This window comes from Uranotaenia lowii, chromosome 2 (assembly GCF_029784155.1).
Source record: "Uranotaenia lowii strain MFRU-FL chromosome 2, ASM2978415v1, whole genome shotgun sequence".
Lineage (NCBI taxonomy): Eukaryota > Metazoa > Arthropoda > Insecta > Diptera > Culicidae > Uranotaenia > Uranotaenia lowii.
Genome location: NC_073692.1, coordinates 36,747,409 through 36,762,569, shown reverse-complemented (window position 1 = coordinate 36,762,569; position 15,161 = coordinate 36,747,409).

Genomic DNA, 15,161 nt, shown 5'->3' with positions numbered 1-15,161 from the left:
CAATTTTTTTCTTAAGTTCAAACAAGTGAAAAATAGTAGCAAGTCTTTATAATTTATAAAGTGGTTATCTATTGAAAAAGAATGAGAGTGGAAAACAACGAACGGTTTTTTTCTCCTTCCATGGCGACCGTTAAAAATCGGTTTTAAAGGTTTACTTCGTCGCACACCGTGCTCGTAACGTTGAATGAACACTCCAAATTTTAAAATCAGCCCCTTAAGTTTTGCTAGTTTCTTTGAAAGCTTTTTCAATTTTAAAAAATTTCAGGTAATTTAATTTCTAACGATCATTATTGGAGTTAAGCTTTGATAAAAAAAAACACAAAAAATAATTTGTATATTGTAAACAACTTCCAAGTTGATCTTCATTTTTATCGAAGATGACACTTAAGTTTTAAGAACTTTATGACGAAAATTATCGGAAGTTTACTGATAAGTGGAAAAAATTGTCGGAAAAAAACTCCGTTTGAGATCGTACACGCGCACGAGTCATCAAAACATTTTCTTCAAGGTTGCCTGATTGCTTTTTTTTCTGTCCCTCTTTATCTGGTGTTGTTCCAATTCTGGAAGCTTAAAATACCAACACCGCGCATTGAACCTGTTTCCCAAATCAGGGACCGTTGGGTACTGAATTGGGTAAGATCAGTGCTTCGTTTGACAGACAGTCCGATGGATTTCAGCATCCATTCGTCTCCTCAACAGCAAAAAAGATGAAGAATGGCTTTTTATGGTCGGCACGTGGCTCGAAACTGATCTTACGCAATTTATGGCTTCGTCTTTGGTGGGTCTGTTTGAAGTGATGGGAGAATAAAATCGGTTAAATTGAAATTTGTAGCATGCTTATAAAAAAATTTCTTAAATAATAAATGTTTAAAAATATCCTTACTAAAAATAATTTCCTAGATTTCAAGGAGTTTTCGAGTTACCTACCAAATTTAGAGATTCTGCGTTTGGTAGTGGCTTATGGATATACATTTATTGCGAAAATCTGGCGTAAAAACTCAAAAACACAGTACAAAGTTCAATTTAATTGCAAGAAAATCTAAGAAATTGCAAATTAACAAACAGTTCAAAAAACAACCAACTTTTGAAAATCGAAAAAAAATCTGTATTTCGTATTTTGAAAATCTAAAAATGCGAAATTGTGCCGAATAACGTCAAATTTTTAATCCTCTTTTCGAATGTTATCTGGCTGGTGTGACATAAACAATTTTGACGATTTATTGATTGAAAAGTACGGTTTTTACATCACTGTTTTACATTGTTGTGGGCATGATCTTACAAGTTTCAAAAAATTATTTTCTTATGTGCAACGTATAGCGGCTAACTTCAGCTTTTTTTAAAGATGAGTGAAATTTTTTGATTTTTTTTTCTTAGTCTTTGCGTAACGTAAAACTGAAGTGTTGCAGGTGAATACTGTCTAAAAAACATATTTGAGCTATATTACCAGATTTTCAAAACTATAAATGTTGTAGAAATCGGTTGAGAAACAAGAGTGATTGAGCGTTTTTAAGCTAGGATCAGGGCCGGATTAAGCCACCGGGGGCCTGGGACAATTTTTATCGGGGGAGGGGGGGGGGGGGTCTATGATTTGATTTTTTTTCAAATGCTATCCCAGAGAATGCAAAACATTTTAAAAGTGTAAGTGTAAAAGAACTGGGGATGAGTTCAGTATACTGTCTTCAAAATTCAAAAGCCATGTTGTCTGCGTTGAAGATAGTTTCTGGTATCTAAAATAAACACTGTTTATTAATCATGTTCAAACAATGCGGAAGTTTTTAGAGATTTAAAAAAAATCAAAGTTCCGAATGGGCTGCAAAATGCAAAATTGAATTTTAATTTTTTTTAATACCCTTATCACCAACTAAAAATCTCTGATAAAGGAGATTTCCCGGATAGATATTTTATATGATTTTCATTTCATCATTCTGGTCTGTGCATCATCGAGAAATATTACCCTAATGACAATTGGAGAGTATCATGAAGATTTGAAACATAGTATACAAAATAAAAACATTATGAAAATAATAAAGTTCAAATTTTATAGAGGTAAATAATTACTCAATTATATTAGCAACTCAACAATACGATCGTTTTTATGATAATTTGAGAATGATCATTTGGAATATGATATTTTGAATACAGGTAATTTACTTCAGTAGATGATAAAATTGTAGTAAAATCAGTTGAAAATGTTTCAGTACGAATTTCAAGTCTAAAAAAGAAATTTAAATGGAAATTCTCTGTACTGTCGATAGGTCCAATTTCGGCAACTACAGTTTTTTTTTTTTTTTTATTTTATTTTCAAAAATAGGGAAGGAAAAGGGCCAAGAATTTATAAACCAATGGGAAGTTTCAATAATAATGATAGCAAAGTGAAAAGTCATAATAAAACCCGGATACTGCCCGGGTAAAATTCTGGAATGTTTATCATAAACCTTCTCTGCTTTCTCTTAGCACTGTGAGCCAGTTTAGGCGAAAAAACTGCTAAATTTTTAAGTGCATTTGCCATCACTTGGAAAGTGAACATAATAATAAACATTATTTTTGTGCAAGACGTTTGTATGCAAATAGAATGAGGAGATGTTTTTCTTTATTTTACCTGTTCTATACAGAAAATTTGAGGTGTTTTGCCTTATATCTTCCTAATTTTTTCGAATTCGGTTTACATAATTCTTCTCCAGATTTTGAAATTCAATACCATGAATTTGATATTCTCAGCCCGAAAAATGCGGAAGAACTCCTTCATTGCTTACTCTGGGGGACCCCCTTAACTTATGTAGCTTAGCTTAGCTTAGTTTGGTTGACTACTCATATCCACCCTTAAATCATTGAACTTGAAATGCTGTGTAGATATGATCATTCATCAAAAATATACAAAAAAAAAGTGAAACTTCTGTAACATATTTATCTAGTTCTGCAACTAACGCATTTCAAATTCTATGATCGCTGGCGTGGCTAAGCAGAACAAGTTCTACCTCGCCAATGGTTACTACTCCGTGATTAATCGAGGCCATTAATTTCGCACAAAGTTTAAAAGAATGGTGCTTGGGATTAGCAGTACATTCTCCATGTACAAAACTCACGCTCTCCTATTCTATAAATGATTAATAACGGCGCCGGCCACGTCCTAGTAGTCAATGGGGAAAAAGGAAAGAATGTTAGTATGATACTCTTTAGGTTCAACTAGCAACCTCTTGCTCCCGCATACTCCAGAAATAGTTTTGAAATAGTCAGAACCAGAGATAAGTTAGTATCACAAACTATGGAAACCGTCTATACGTCTGGGAATCCATATTCAAGTATCCAAGGAAGGGGTTGTGTTAGTTATTGAAAGGAAGAGATCAGGATCCATTTTGGTGAATGGTGCAATCGAGTTTTCCTACACCTCCTATGCTCCTAGATATTTCCTAAGGAATCTCCTATTTCCATCTTTGAGGCAGTGATAAGAAATTTATAAGTAAAGTAAAAAATATTCTAAAATTTTCTTAGCTAACTTGTTTTCCTAGCTGTTATTTCTACTACATTAATGTATTACAAAAACGACTTTTCAGGGTAAAAATACTTCTATCAGACTTCAAAGAATATTTATAAGAAGATATATAGAAAATTAAAGTTTTGTTAATGAATGAAGTGATCCTCTATTTTTGTTTATTTTCTTTTATCAATTTTGTTATGTGAATTGTGATGATTGAATAAGATCGTTTTTGGAAACCCATCAACATAAATCAACTCTTTGCCTCATATTAATGTAAACAATTATTTCAGTTCCTTAACTTAGGTCGATATTGTAGTTTCTGTTAAATGATCCCCTTGTTGATAAATTTGCTATATTTATTTTATCTTCGTATGACAAGAATGCCTACCCCAAATTGGATCGCAAAACGTTTCTATTCAACATACATGGAAAAAAAAATTGTTCGAAAAAATTTCAGTTAAATGTTTTTTTATTTCCATCACTGAAAAAGGTTGTCAGTTCTTTTATTTAAAAACTAACACAACTCATTCATAGAAAAAAATAATAAAAAAAACCCGTCATCCGGTAATGGAGAAAATTTGGAATAAAAAACGGAAGCCTTCTTGTTGTGATTGGTTTTGGTCGTTCAACTTGAATCTGTATCTTCATAAACAATGTTTTTTTTTCCATTTTTTTTACTTTTTATAAATTTGTAATAGGAAATGTCTCGCCCGACATCTTCGAGATCTGTTTATATTTTTTAAACAAAAAAATGTAAAAGAACAGCTTGTTTGAAAAGCTTGCCAAGACGTGGCAAATTTTCTTTTTTCCCAAACCCTAAATGATTGAATATCCTACTTTCCAGTTTTTCAAGTTTATTTTTTAAACATTTCGAATTTCTTATTATTAAAGACCATAAATTTCAAAAATCTGCTTAATTAATCTTTAATTTAAATGTTTTACGAGATATCCTTATTATCAATGCTCTTGAAATGCCAAATCACAAATTTCCGAACACGTTAAAAAAAACAAAGCAACAATTATCGACCAGTTGTGGTAAGTAAAAATATAAGAATTAATCATAGTGAAAGTATTCTGGGGGACCCTCTTAACTTATGTAAGAGAAAAACTATTCTACATATTATTCCACGAGGGCCCTTTAGTTGTAATATTTGTGGTTTTCATTGCGATATTCTAGTTTTTATTTCTTTTCATTGATTTGTAGAAATCAAAGTAGTATGTTTAAAGTTATGTGAAAAACTTTTTTGCAATTGCCCAAACCCCCCCCACCCCCCCTCCCCCCCCGCCCCATCCCTTTCTTAATCAGGCCTTGGCTATGAGTGTCAAATTGACACTCAAGGTCTGATTAGGGAGTTTTTTTTCCTGGGCTTTCAGGGTACGTCCATTAAAAAAGGAATGATGCAAAATTAAACATTTCAAAAATTCATTAAGGGTGTCCAAAGATTTTTTTATTTGGATGCAACCGAAAATAGTTACAAGCCGCCAAACTTCCAATAGTGTCATATTGACACTCAAGAGTGGATTAGGTTTAAAAAAAAAAATGCAGAAGCTACCGTTGATGTCAAAAACTGTTGAAGAATCGAGCAAAGTTTTTTTTCCGCGATCACCGAACTATCGGAAATTGATTGATCAGTAGAAGTGAGAAGAATTTAAAAAAACGGGATAAGGTCGTACACGCGCACAGCTCTTGAATACATTATCTTCAAGATTCCCTTGGTTGGCTTGGTTTTTTTTTTGGCTGGTCTCATTCTAATTCTGCAAGCCTAAAAAACAACACCGCGCAATGAATCTGTTTCCAGTGCTAAGCGCAAGGACCATCGAATATTGGATTGGGCAAGATCAGTGCTTCATCTGACAGACTTATGGACCTCGCATCCATTCGTCAACGAAAACAAAAAAAATGGAAAATAAAGTTTATTGTCGGCACGTGGCTCCAAAACTGTTCTTGCACATTGATGATTTATGATTACACTTAAAAAAATAATAATTATAAATATTTTATTTTGTTTCATTTAGATATTAGTGAATTTTTGAAAAGATTAAAAATTATAATACTTATGTATTGGGAGATAAATTATCTGTTAGTGGCAATTTTCAAAGGGGTGTTCCGAAAATTTGTAGCTTTGACAGTTCAACTTAGAAACAGTACTTTTGATGCCTAAGTTAATTTTTTTTTCATGTTCATTGACGTTATACATATATAAATCGAATAGGTCATAAATGTACGAATTTTTATGCCGATGGTGCACTGACCTCTTGCTTTAGGTCTAACGGATCGCACGGATGATCATGACAGTCAGCTACGCGCCTATATGGAAAGGGGGAAAAAGGTCACAAACTAGAGCGGCGGCAAACGCTTAAAAAGCATTTATGGCAACTGCATCAAATTGTACCGTACAAACTGTAGAGTAGTTAGAATCCTACAAGCTAGAAGAGCGTCTCTGCGATTAGTCACCGTATAGGTAGTACCCGCTAGTATAATTGCACTGGCAAATTGTAACGGCAGAAGAGCATCTTCCGCGAATGATTGAAGCGAAGCATACCTTCTTGAAAAGAGTTTGGAAATTGAATGATATTTTAAAGCACTCAATGCTAGTTTCTGGTAAAATATTGAAAATTCTCATTTTTTTTTAAATTTCATATGCACGTGCAGTTGGTCATTTCAGATGCACTGGAAATCAGTAGGTACCTTTAAATAGGTTAATCAAGTCGGTGAAGCCCTCTTAGCTAGTAGGAGAACTCTCGTCAATGTAGTCACACCATGCATCAGTTTGAGGTACCTTCAAGGCACTTGTATAGCTTCCATCACATCTCACCGAGAAGTGCAGAATGTATGGAGCAGCTATGTAAGGTTCCGTTTGGATGGAACTATAACGAAGAACCTTGATCGGTTGCTGGTAGAATGGCAGAATTTAATTACACCGACAGGCCATTCTTTGTGCACGATTTTCCCCTGAAGTTCCACCGAATGCTGCCGATTCAAAAGGCTCTTTCTCGGTGATGCGATGCTAACCTAACAAAATACATAGATACCTACATAAGTAGGTGCTACCCCATACAAAACCGGCAGCAAAGGTTTGTTTGGCCGATTCCATACCGTTTGTATTTAGTTATTGTGTCATGATGCAAGCTGCAAGCATGCTTCAGACTCTCGCAGTAACAATCAATCAGAAACAATCAATCGACCTGTGCAGACTGCGGGGCTTTGTTTAGGGGAAAATGGGGAGACTTGATCCTACTTTCTTGTATTTATGATATCTAGTATTGGTACTATATTAATGAAATAAATCATTATTTTCTCCAATTTAGTAAATATTTAAAAAATATGGTAAATTAAAACTCTATAGGAGGTAAAACATTCATAAAATCGATGGCTGTTATGGGAGTTATTAAGCAAACACTAGCGACACCATGTCCTCCATAGAAAAGTTTCGATTAGTTAGGGAGCTTTTGGAAAGCTTTCGAAAACGGCCATACATTTGTCCTAACTCCGAAACGTCAAAAAATTTACCTGGCAAGGCGGATTATTTCGTCCGAGTACTTTTTCCAGTCGATGTGTCTAGAAAGGTCGTAAAACAAAGGATTAAAGAAAGACTCAGCAAAAAAAATCCAAAATTTTCCAAAAAAATTATTTAAGTCATGCTGGATCGGTGAGTTTTGAGATTTTTTCATGAAAATAATAAGAAATATAACCATAGGCGAAATCAGGGACAAAAAGTGTAACATTGGGTACGCCGAAACACTTTTCCTTCATATGTCCATAATTAGGAACACGTATGTTAATAATTAGGATCAATCAGTGCTACATTAGGAACATGAAAACACTTCAAAGAACATTTTATTTTTCGATAATTAAAGCTTAAAATGAGAAATTCAATCTTTAATAGAGTTCAGAGAAGAATTTATTAATTAATTATATCTAAAAATTAAAGCTTAGGCCTTTTTATATAAAAAAAAAACCCTGACAAAATATAGCGAAATTAGGCACACCCAACCCTAGAAGGTTCAGAGATTAGTGTGAGCTATAGGAAAAAAATGGGTATGTGCCGTGAAGCATCGTAAATCGACGACAAAAAGGCCATTTTTTACTATTCCAAAAACCTCTCGGAGTATTTCACATGTTTTTGAATTAAAACTCAAGCCAAATGCACATTTTCAATTGCGGTTGGTTAGAAGAGGAGTCAATTAACATTTCTTCAAAATTTTGAAAAGCCTCAACAATTGATAAGCTTGAAATGTCTATTAGAAAATTCTAGATTTTTGATATTTTAACGAGGTTTTCTTCTGCAATTGCATACAATCAGGCGTAATAATTTTAAAGCTGGAGGGCGGATTTGGATATTTGATGGTGGTTGAACTAAATAAAAAATTAGATCCTTGAATTACCTACTAAAAAATTGACAAAACTGACAAAAATGACAAAAAAGACAAAAATGACAAAAATGGCAAAATAGATAAAAATGACAAAAAAAAACAAAAATAATAAAAATAACAAAAAAAAACAAAAATAACAAAAATGACATAAATGTTAAAATTACAAATTTAACAAAAAAGAAAAAATAATCGAATGGACAAAAATGACCAATATGACAAAAATTTCGAAAATGACAAAAATGACAAAAATTACGAAAATGACAAAAATGACATAAATGACAAAAATGACAATAATGACAAAAATGACAAGAATAGACAAAAATGACAAAAATGACAAAAATGACAAAAAAGACAAAAATGACAAAAATGGCAATAATGACAAAAATGACAAAAATAACATAAATGACAAAAATTACGAAAATGACAGAAAAGACAAAAAAGACAAAAATGACAAAAATGACAAAAATGACAAAAATGACAAAAATGACAAAAATGGCAATAATGACAAAAATGACAAAAAATAACATAAATGACAAAAATAAAGAAAATAACAAAAATGACAAAAAAGACAAAAATAACATAAATGACCAAAATGACAATTACGACAAAAAATTACGTAATTGACAAAAATGACAAAAATGACAAAATTAACAAAAATGACAATAATGACAAAAATGACAAAAATGACAAAAATGACAAAAATGACAAATATGACAAAAATGAAAAAAGTAACATAAATGCCAAAAATAACGAAAATGATAAAAACGACAAAACGACAAAAAGACAAAAATGACAAAAATGACAAAAATGACAAAAATGACAAAAATGACAAAAATGACCAAAATGACAAAAATGACAAAAATGACAACAATGACAAAAATAACGAAAATAAAAAAATGAAAAAAATGAAAAAGTTTATAAAAATGACAAAAATTACAAAAATGACAAAAATAACAAAAATAACAAAAAAATGACAAAAATTACAAAAATGACAAAAATGACAAAAATGACAAAAAATGACAAAAATAACAAAAAAATGACAAAAATGACAAAAATGACAAAAATGATAAAAATGACAAAAATGACAAAAATGACAAAAATGACGAAAATGACAAAAATGACAAAAATGACAACAATGACAAAAATGACAAAAATGACAAAAATGACAAAAATGACAAAAATGACAAAAATGACAAAAATGACAAAAATGACAAAAATGACAAAAATGACAAAAATGACAAAAATGACAAAAATGACAAAAATGACAAAAATGATAAAAATGACAAAAATGACAAAAATGACAAAAATGACAAAAATGACAAAAATGAAAAAAATGACAAAAATGACAAAAATGATAAAAATGACAAAAATGACAAAAATGACAAAAAATGACGAAAATGACAAAAATGACAAATATGACAAAAATGACAAAAATGACAAAAATGACAAAAATGACAAAAATGACAAAAATGACAAAAATGACAAAAATGACAAAAATGACAAAAATGACAAAAATGACAAAAATGACAAAAATGACAAAAATGACAAAAATGACAAAAATGACGAAAATGACAAAAATGACAAAAATGACAAAAAAGACAAAAATGACAAAATGACAAAAATGACAAAAATGACAAAAATGACATAAACGACGAAAATGACAAAAACGACAAAAACGACAAAAAAGACAAAAAATGACAATAATGACAAAAATGACAAAAATTCCATAAATGACAAAAATTACAAAAATGACAAAAATGAAAAAAATGAAAAAAATGACAAAAATGACAAAAATGACAAAAATGACAAAAATGACAAAAATGACAAAAATGACAAAAATGACAAAAATGACAAAAATGACAAAAATGACAAAAATGACAAAAATGACAAAAATGACAAAAATGACAAAAATGACAAAAATGACAAAAATGACAAAAATGACAAAAATGACAAAAATGACAAAAATGACAAAAATGACAAAAATGACAAAAATGACAAAAATGACAAAAATGACAAAAATGACAAAAATGACAAAAATGACAAAAATGACAAAAATGACAAAAATGACAAAAATGACAAAAATGACAAAAATGACAAAAATGACAAAAATGACAAAAATGACAAAAATGACAAAAATGATAAAAATGACAAAAATGACAAAAATGACAAAAATGACAAAAATGACAAAAATGACAAAAATGACAAAAATGACAAAAATGACAAAAATGACAAAAAATGACGAAAATGACAAAAATGACAAATATGACAAACATGACAAAAATGACAAAAATGACAAAAATGGCAAAAATGACAAAAATGACAAAAATGACAAAAATGACAAAAATGACAAAAATGACAAAAATGACAAAAATGACAAAAATGACAAAAATGACAAAAATGACAAAAATGACAAAAATGACAAAAATGACAAAAATGACAAAAATGACAAAAATGACAAAAATGACAAAAATGACAAAAATGACAAAAATGACAAAAATGACAAAAATGACAAAAATGACAAAAATGACAAAAATGACAAAAATGACAAAAATGACAAAAATGACAAAAATGACAAAAATGACAAAAATGACAAAAATGACAAAAATGACAAAAATGACAAAAATGGCAAAAATGACAAAAATGACAAAAATGACAAAAATGACAAAAATGACAAAAATGACAAAAATGACAAAAATGACAAAAATGAAAAAAATGACAAAAATGACATAAACGACGAAAATGACGAAAATGACAAAAACGACAAAAACGACAAAAAAGACAAAAAATGACAATAATGACAAAAATGACAAAAATAACATAAATGACAAAAATTACAAAAATGACAAAAAAGACAAAAAAGACAAAAATGAAAAAAATGTCAAAAATGACAAAAATGACAAAAATGACAAAAATGACAAAAATGACAAAAATGACAAAAATGACAAAAATGACAAAAATGACAAAAATGACAAAAATGACAAAAATGACAAAAATGACAAAAATGACAAAAATGACAAAAATGACAAAAATGACAAAAATGACAAAAATGACAAAAATGACAAAAATGACAAAAATGACAAAAATGACAAAAATGACAAAAATGACAAAAATGACAAAAATGACAAAAATGACAAAAATGACAAAAATGACAAAAATGACAAAAATGACAAAAATGACAAAAATGACAAAAATGACAAAAATGACAAAAATGACAAAAATGACAAAAATGACAAAAATGACAAAAATGACAAAAATGACAAAAATGACAAAAATGACAAAAATGACAAAAATGACAAAAATGACAAAAATGACAAAAATGACAAAAATGACAAAAATGACAAAAATGACAAAAATGACAAAAATGACAAAAATGACAAAAATGACAAAAATGACAAGAATGACAAAAATGACAAAAATGACAAAAATGACAAAAATGACAAAAATGACAAAAATGACAAAAATGACAAAAAAGACAAAAAAGACAAAAATGACAAAAATGACAAAAATGACAAAAATGACAAAAATGACAAAAATGGCAATAATGACAAAAATGACAAAAATGACAAAAAATAACATAAATGACAAAAATAAAGAAAATAACAGAAATGACAAAAAAGACAAAAATAACATAAATGACCAAAATGACAATTACGACAAAAAATTACGAAATTGACAAAAATGACAAAAATGACAAAATTAACAAAAATGACAATAATGACAAAAATGACAAAAATGACAAATATGACAAAAATGAAAAAAGTAACATAAATGCCAAAAATAACGAAAATGATAAAAACGACAAAACGACAAAAAGACAAAAATGACAAAAATGACAAAAATGACAAAAATGACAAAAATGACAAAAATGACAAAAATGACAAAAATGACAAAAATGACAAAAATGACAAAAATGACAAAAATGACAAAAATGACAAAAATGACAAAAATGACAAAAATGACAAAAATGACAAAAATGACAAAAATGACAAAAATGACAAAAATGACAAAAATGACAAAAATGACAAAAATGACAAAAATGACAAAAATGACAAAAATGACAAAAATGACAAAAATGACAAAAATGACAAAAATGACAAAAATGACAAAAATGACAAAAATGACAAAAATGACCAAAATGACAAAAATGACAAAAATGACAAAAATGATAACAATGACAAAAATAACGAAAATAAAAAAATGAAAAAAATGGAAAAGTTTACAAAAATTACAAAAATGACAAAAATAACAAAAATGACAAAAAATGACAAAAATGACAAAAAAATGACAAAAATTACAAAAATGACAAAAATATCAAAAATGACAAAAAATGACAAAAATAACAAAAAAATGACAAAAATGACAAAAATGACAAAAATGACAAAAATGTCAAAAATGACAAAAATGACAAAAATGATAAATATGACAAAAATGACAAAAATGACAAAAATGACGAAAATGACAAAAATGACAAAAATGACAAAAATGACATAAATGACAAAAATGAAAAAAATGACAAAAATGACAAAAATGACAAAAATGACAAAAATGACAAAAATGACAAAAATGACAAAAATGACAAAAATGACAAAAATGACAAAAATGACAAAAATGACAAAAATGACAAAAATGACAAAAATGACAAAAATGACAAAAATGACAAAAATGACAAAAATGACAAAAATGACAAAAATGACAAAAATGACAAAAATGACAAAAATGACAAAAATGACAAAAATGACAAAAATGACAAAAATGACAAAAATGACAAAAATGACAAAAATGACAAAAATGACAAAAATGACAAAAATGACAAAAATGACAAAAATGACAAAAATGACAAAAATGACAAAAATGACAAAAATGACAAAAATGACAAAAATGACAAAAATGACAAAAATGACAAAAATGACAAAAATGACAAAAATGACAAAAATGACAAAAATGACAAAAATGACAAAAATGACAAAAATGACAAAAATGACAAAAATGACAAAAATGACAAAAATGGCAAAAATGACAAAAATGACAAAATGACAAAAATGACAAAAATGACAAAAATGACAAAAATGACAATAATGACAATAATGACAAAAATGACAAAAATGACAAAAATGACAAAAATGACAAAAATGACAAAAATGACAAAAATGACAAAAATGACAAAAATGACAAAAATGACAAAAATGACAAAAATGACAAAAATGACAAAAATGACAAAAATGACAAAAATGACAAAAATGACAAAAATGACAAAAATGACAAAAATGACAAAAATGACAAAAATGACAAAAATGACAAAAATGACAAAAATGACAAAAATGACAACATTGGCAAAAATAAAAATGACAAAAATGACAAAAATTACAAAAATGACAAAAATTACAAAAATTACAAAAATTACAAATATTACAAAAATTACAAATATTACAAAAATTACAAATATTACAAAAATTACAAAAATTGCAAAAATGACAAAATTGACAAAAATGACAAAAATTACATAAATTACAAAAATGACAAAAATGACAAAAATGACAAAAATGACGAAAATGATAAAAATGTCAAAATTGTCAAAATTGATAAAAATGACAAAAATTACAAAAATGACAAAAATTACAAAAATGAAACAAATGGCAAAAATGACAAAAATGACAAAATTGACAAAAATGACAAAAATGACAAAAATGACAAAAATGACAAAAATGACAAAAATGACAAAAATGACAAAAATGACAAAAATGACAAAAATGACAAAAATGACAAAAATGACAAAAATGACAAAAATGACAAAAATGACAAAAATGACAAAAATGACAAAAATGACAAAAATGACAAAAATGACAAAAATGACAAAAATGACAAAAATGACAAAAATGACAAAAATGACAAAAATGACAAAAATGACAAAAATGACAAAATGACAAAAATGACAAAAATGACAAAAATGACAAAAATGACAAAAATGACAAAAATGACAAAAATGACAAAAATGACAAAAATGACAAAAATGACAAAAATGACAAAAATGACAAAAATGACAATAATGACAAAAATGACAAAAATGACAAAAATGACAAAAATGACAAAAATGACAAAAATGACAAAAATGACAAAAATGACAAAAATGACAAAAATGACAAAAATGACAAAAATGACAAAAATGACAAAAATGACAAAAATGACAAAAATGACAAAAATGACAAAAATGACAAAATGACAAAAATGACAAAAATGACAAAAATGACAAAAATGACAAAAAAGACAAAAATGACAAAAATGACAACATTGGCAAAAATAAAAATGACAAAAATGACAAAAATTACAAAAATGACAAAAATTACAAAAATTACAAAAATTACAAATATTACAAAAATTACAAATATTACAAAAATTACAAAAATTGCAAAAATGACAAAATTGACAAAAATGACAAAAATTACATAAATTACAAAAATGACAAAAATGACAAAAATGACGAAAATGATAAAAATGTCAAAATTGTCAAAATTGATAAAAATGACAAAAATTACAAAAATGAAACAAATGGCAAAAATGACAAAAATGACAAAATTGACAAAAATGACAAAAATGACAAAAATGACAAAAATGACAAAAATGACAGAAATGACAAAAAATTCAAAAATGCCAATGACAAAAATGACAATGACAATTACACTTTCTACTCCTATCGCTTTGCAATCTTCCACAAACTTTTGGCTTGAGAACTTTTCAGTATAAGCTCCATAGGGGAAAGGTTTCCTAAATGGGCCTATCGGGTTAAATGACCCTATGGCTGTTTGATGAAATGGCTGACTAGACAGCTTATCTGACCAATGCATTTTGAGGGTGATACGCTTGAAACATAAGGCAAGAAAGAATTTTATGAATTTACAAACTCAAAAAATTTTTAAAAATCATACAAGGTTCTGATACATTTTGATGTAATATTTCGACTTTTAAAAATTATACGTAAAGAAGCTTAAAACAAAAACTAGAATGGTTTTTGTTTCTTACTCAAATGAACTTAAGAAGTTAAACATATTTCAGCTTTTGTGGAGGTTTAATAATGATTATATAGTGGAATAATAGAGTGTTTTTGTGTGCCCCCATCATGTTTGTAAAATGCCTCCATCCTAAAAAAACAGGTTAAATAGAATAAATAAATGATTTTTATCATTGAACCTTCAAAACTAAGCTCTGAATAACATCTTAAGAGAGAATTGAAGATCCAAAAACAGATTTGATAAAGTTTTTCTCATTGATAAACTGCCTCCATAGTATGGCAACCCTAACCTTTGTTTTATTACATAAA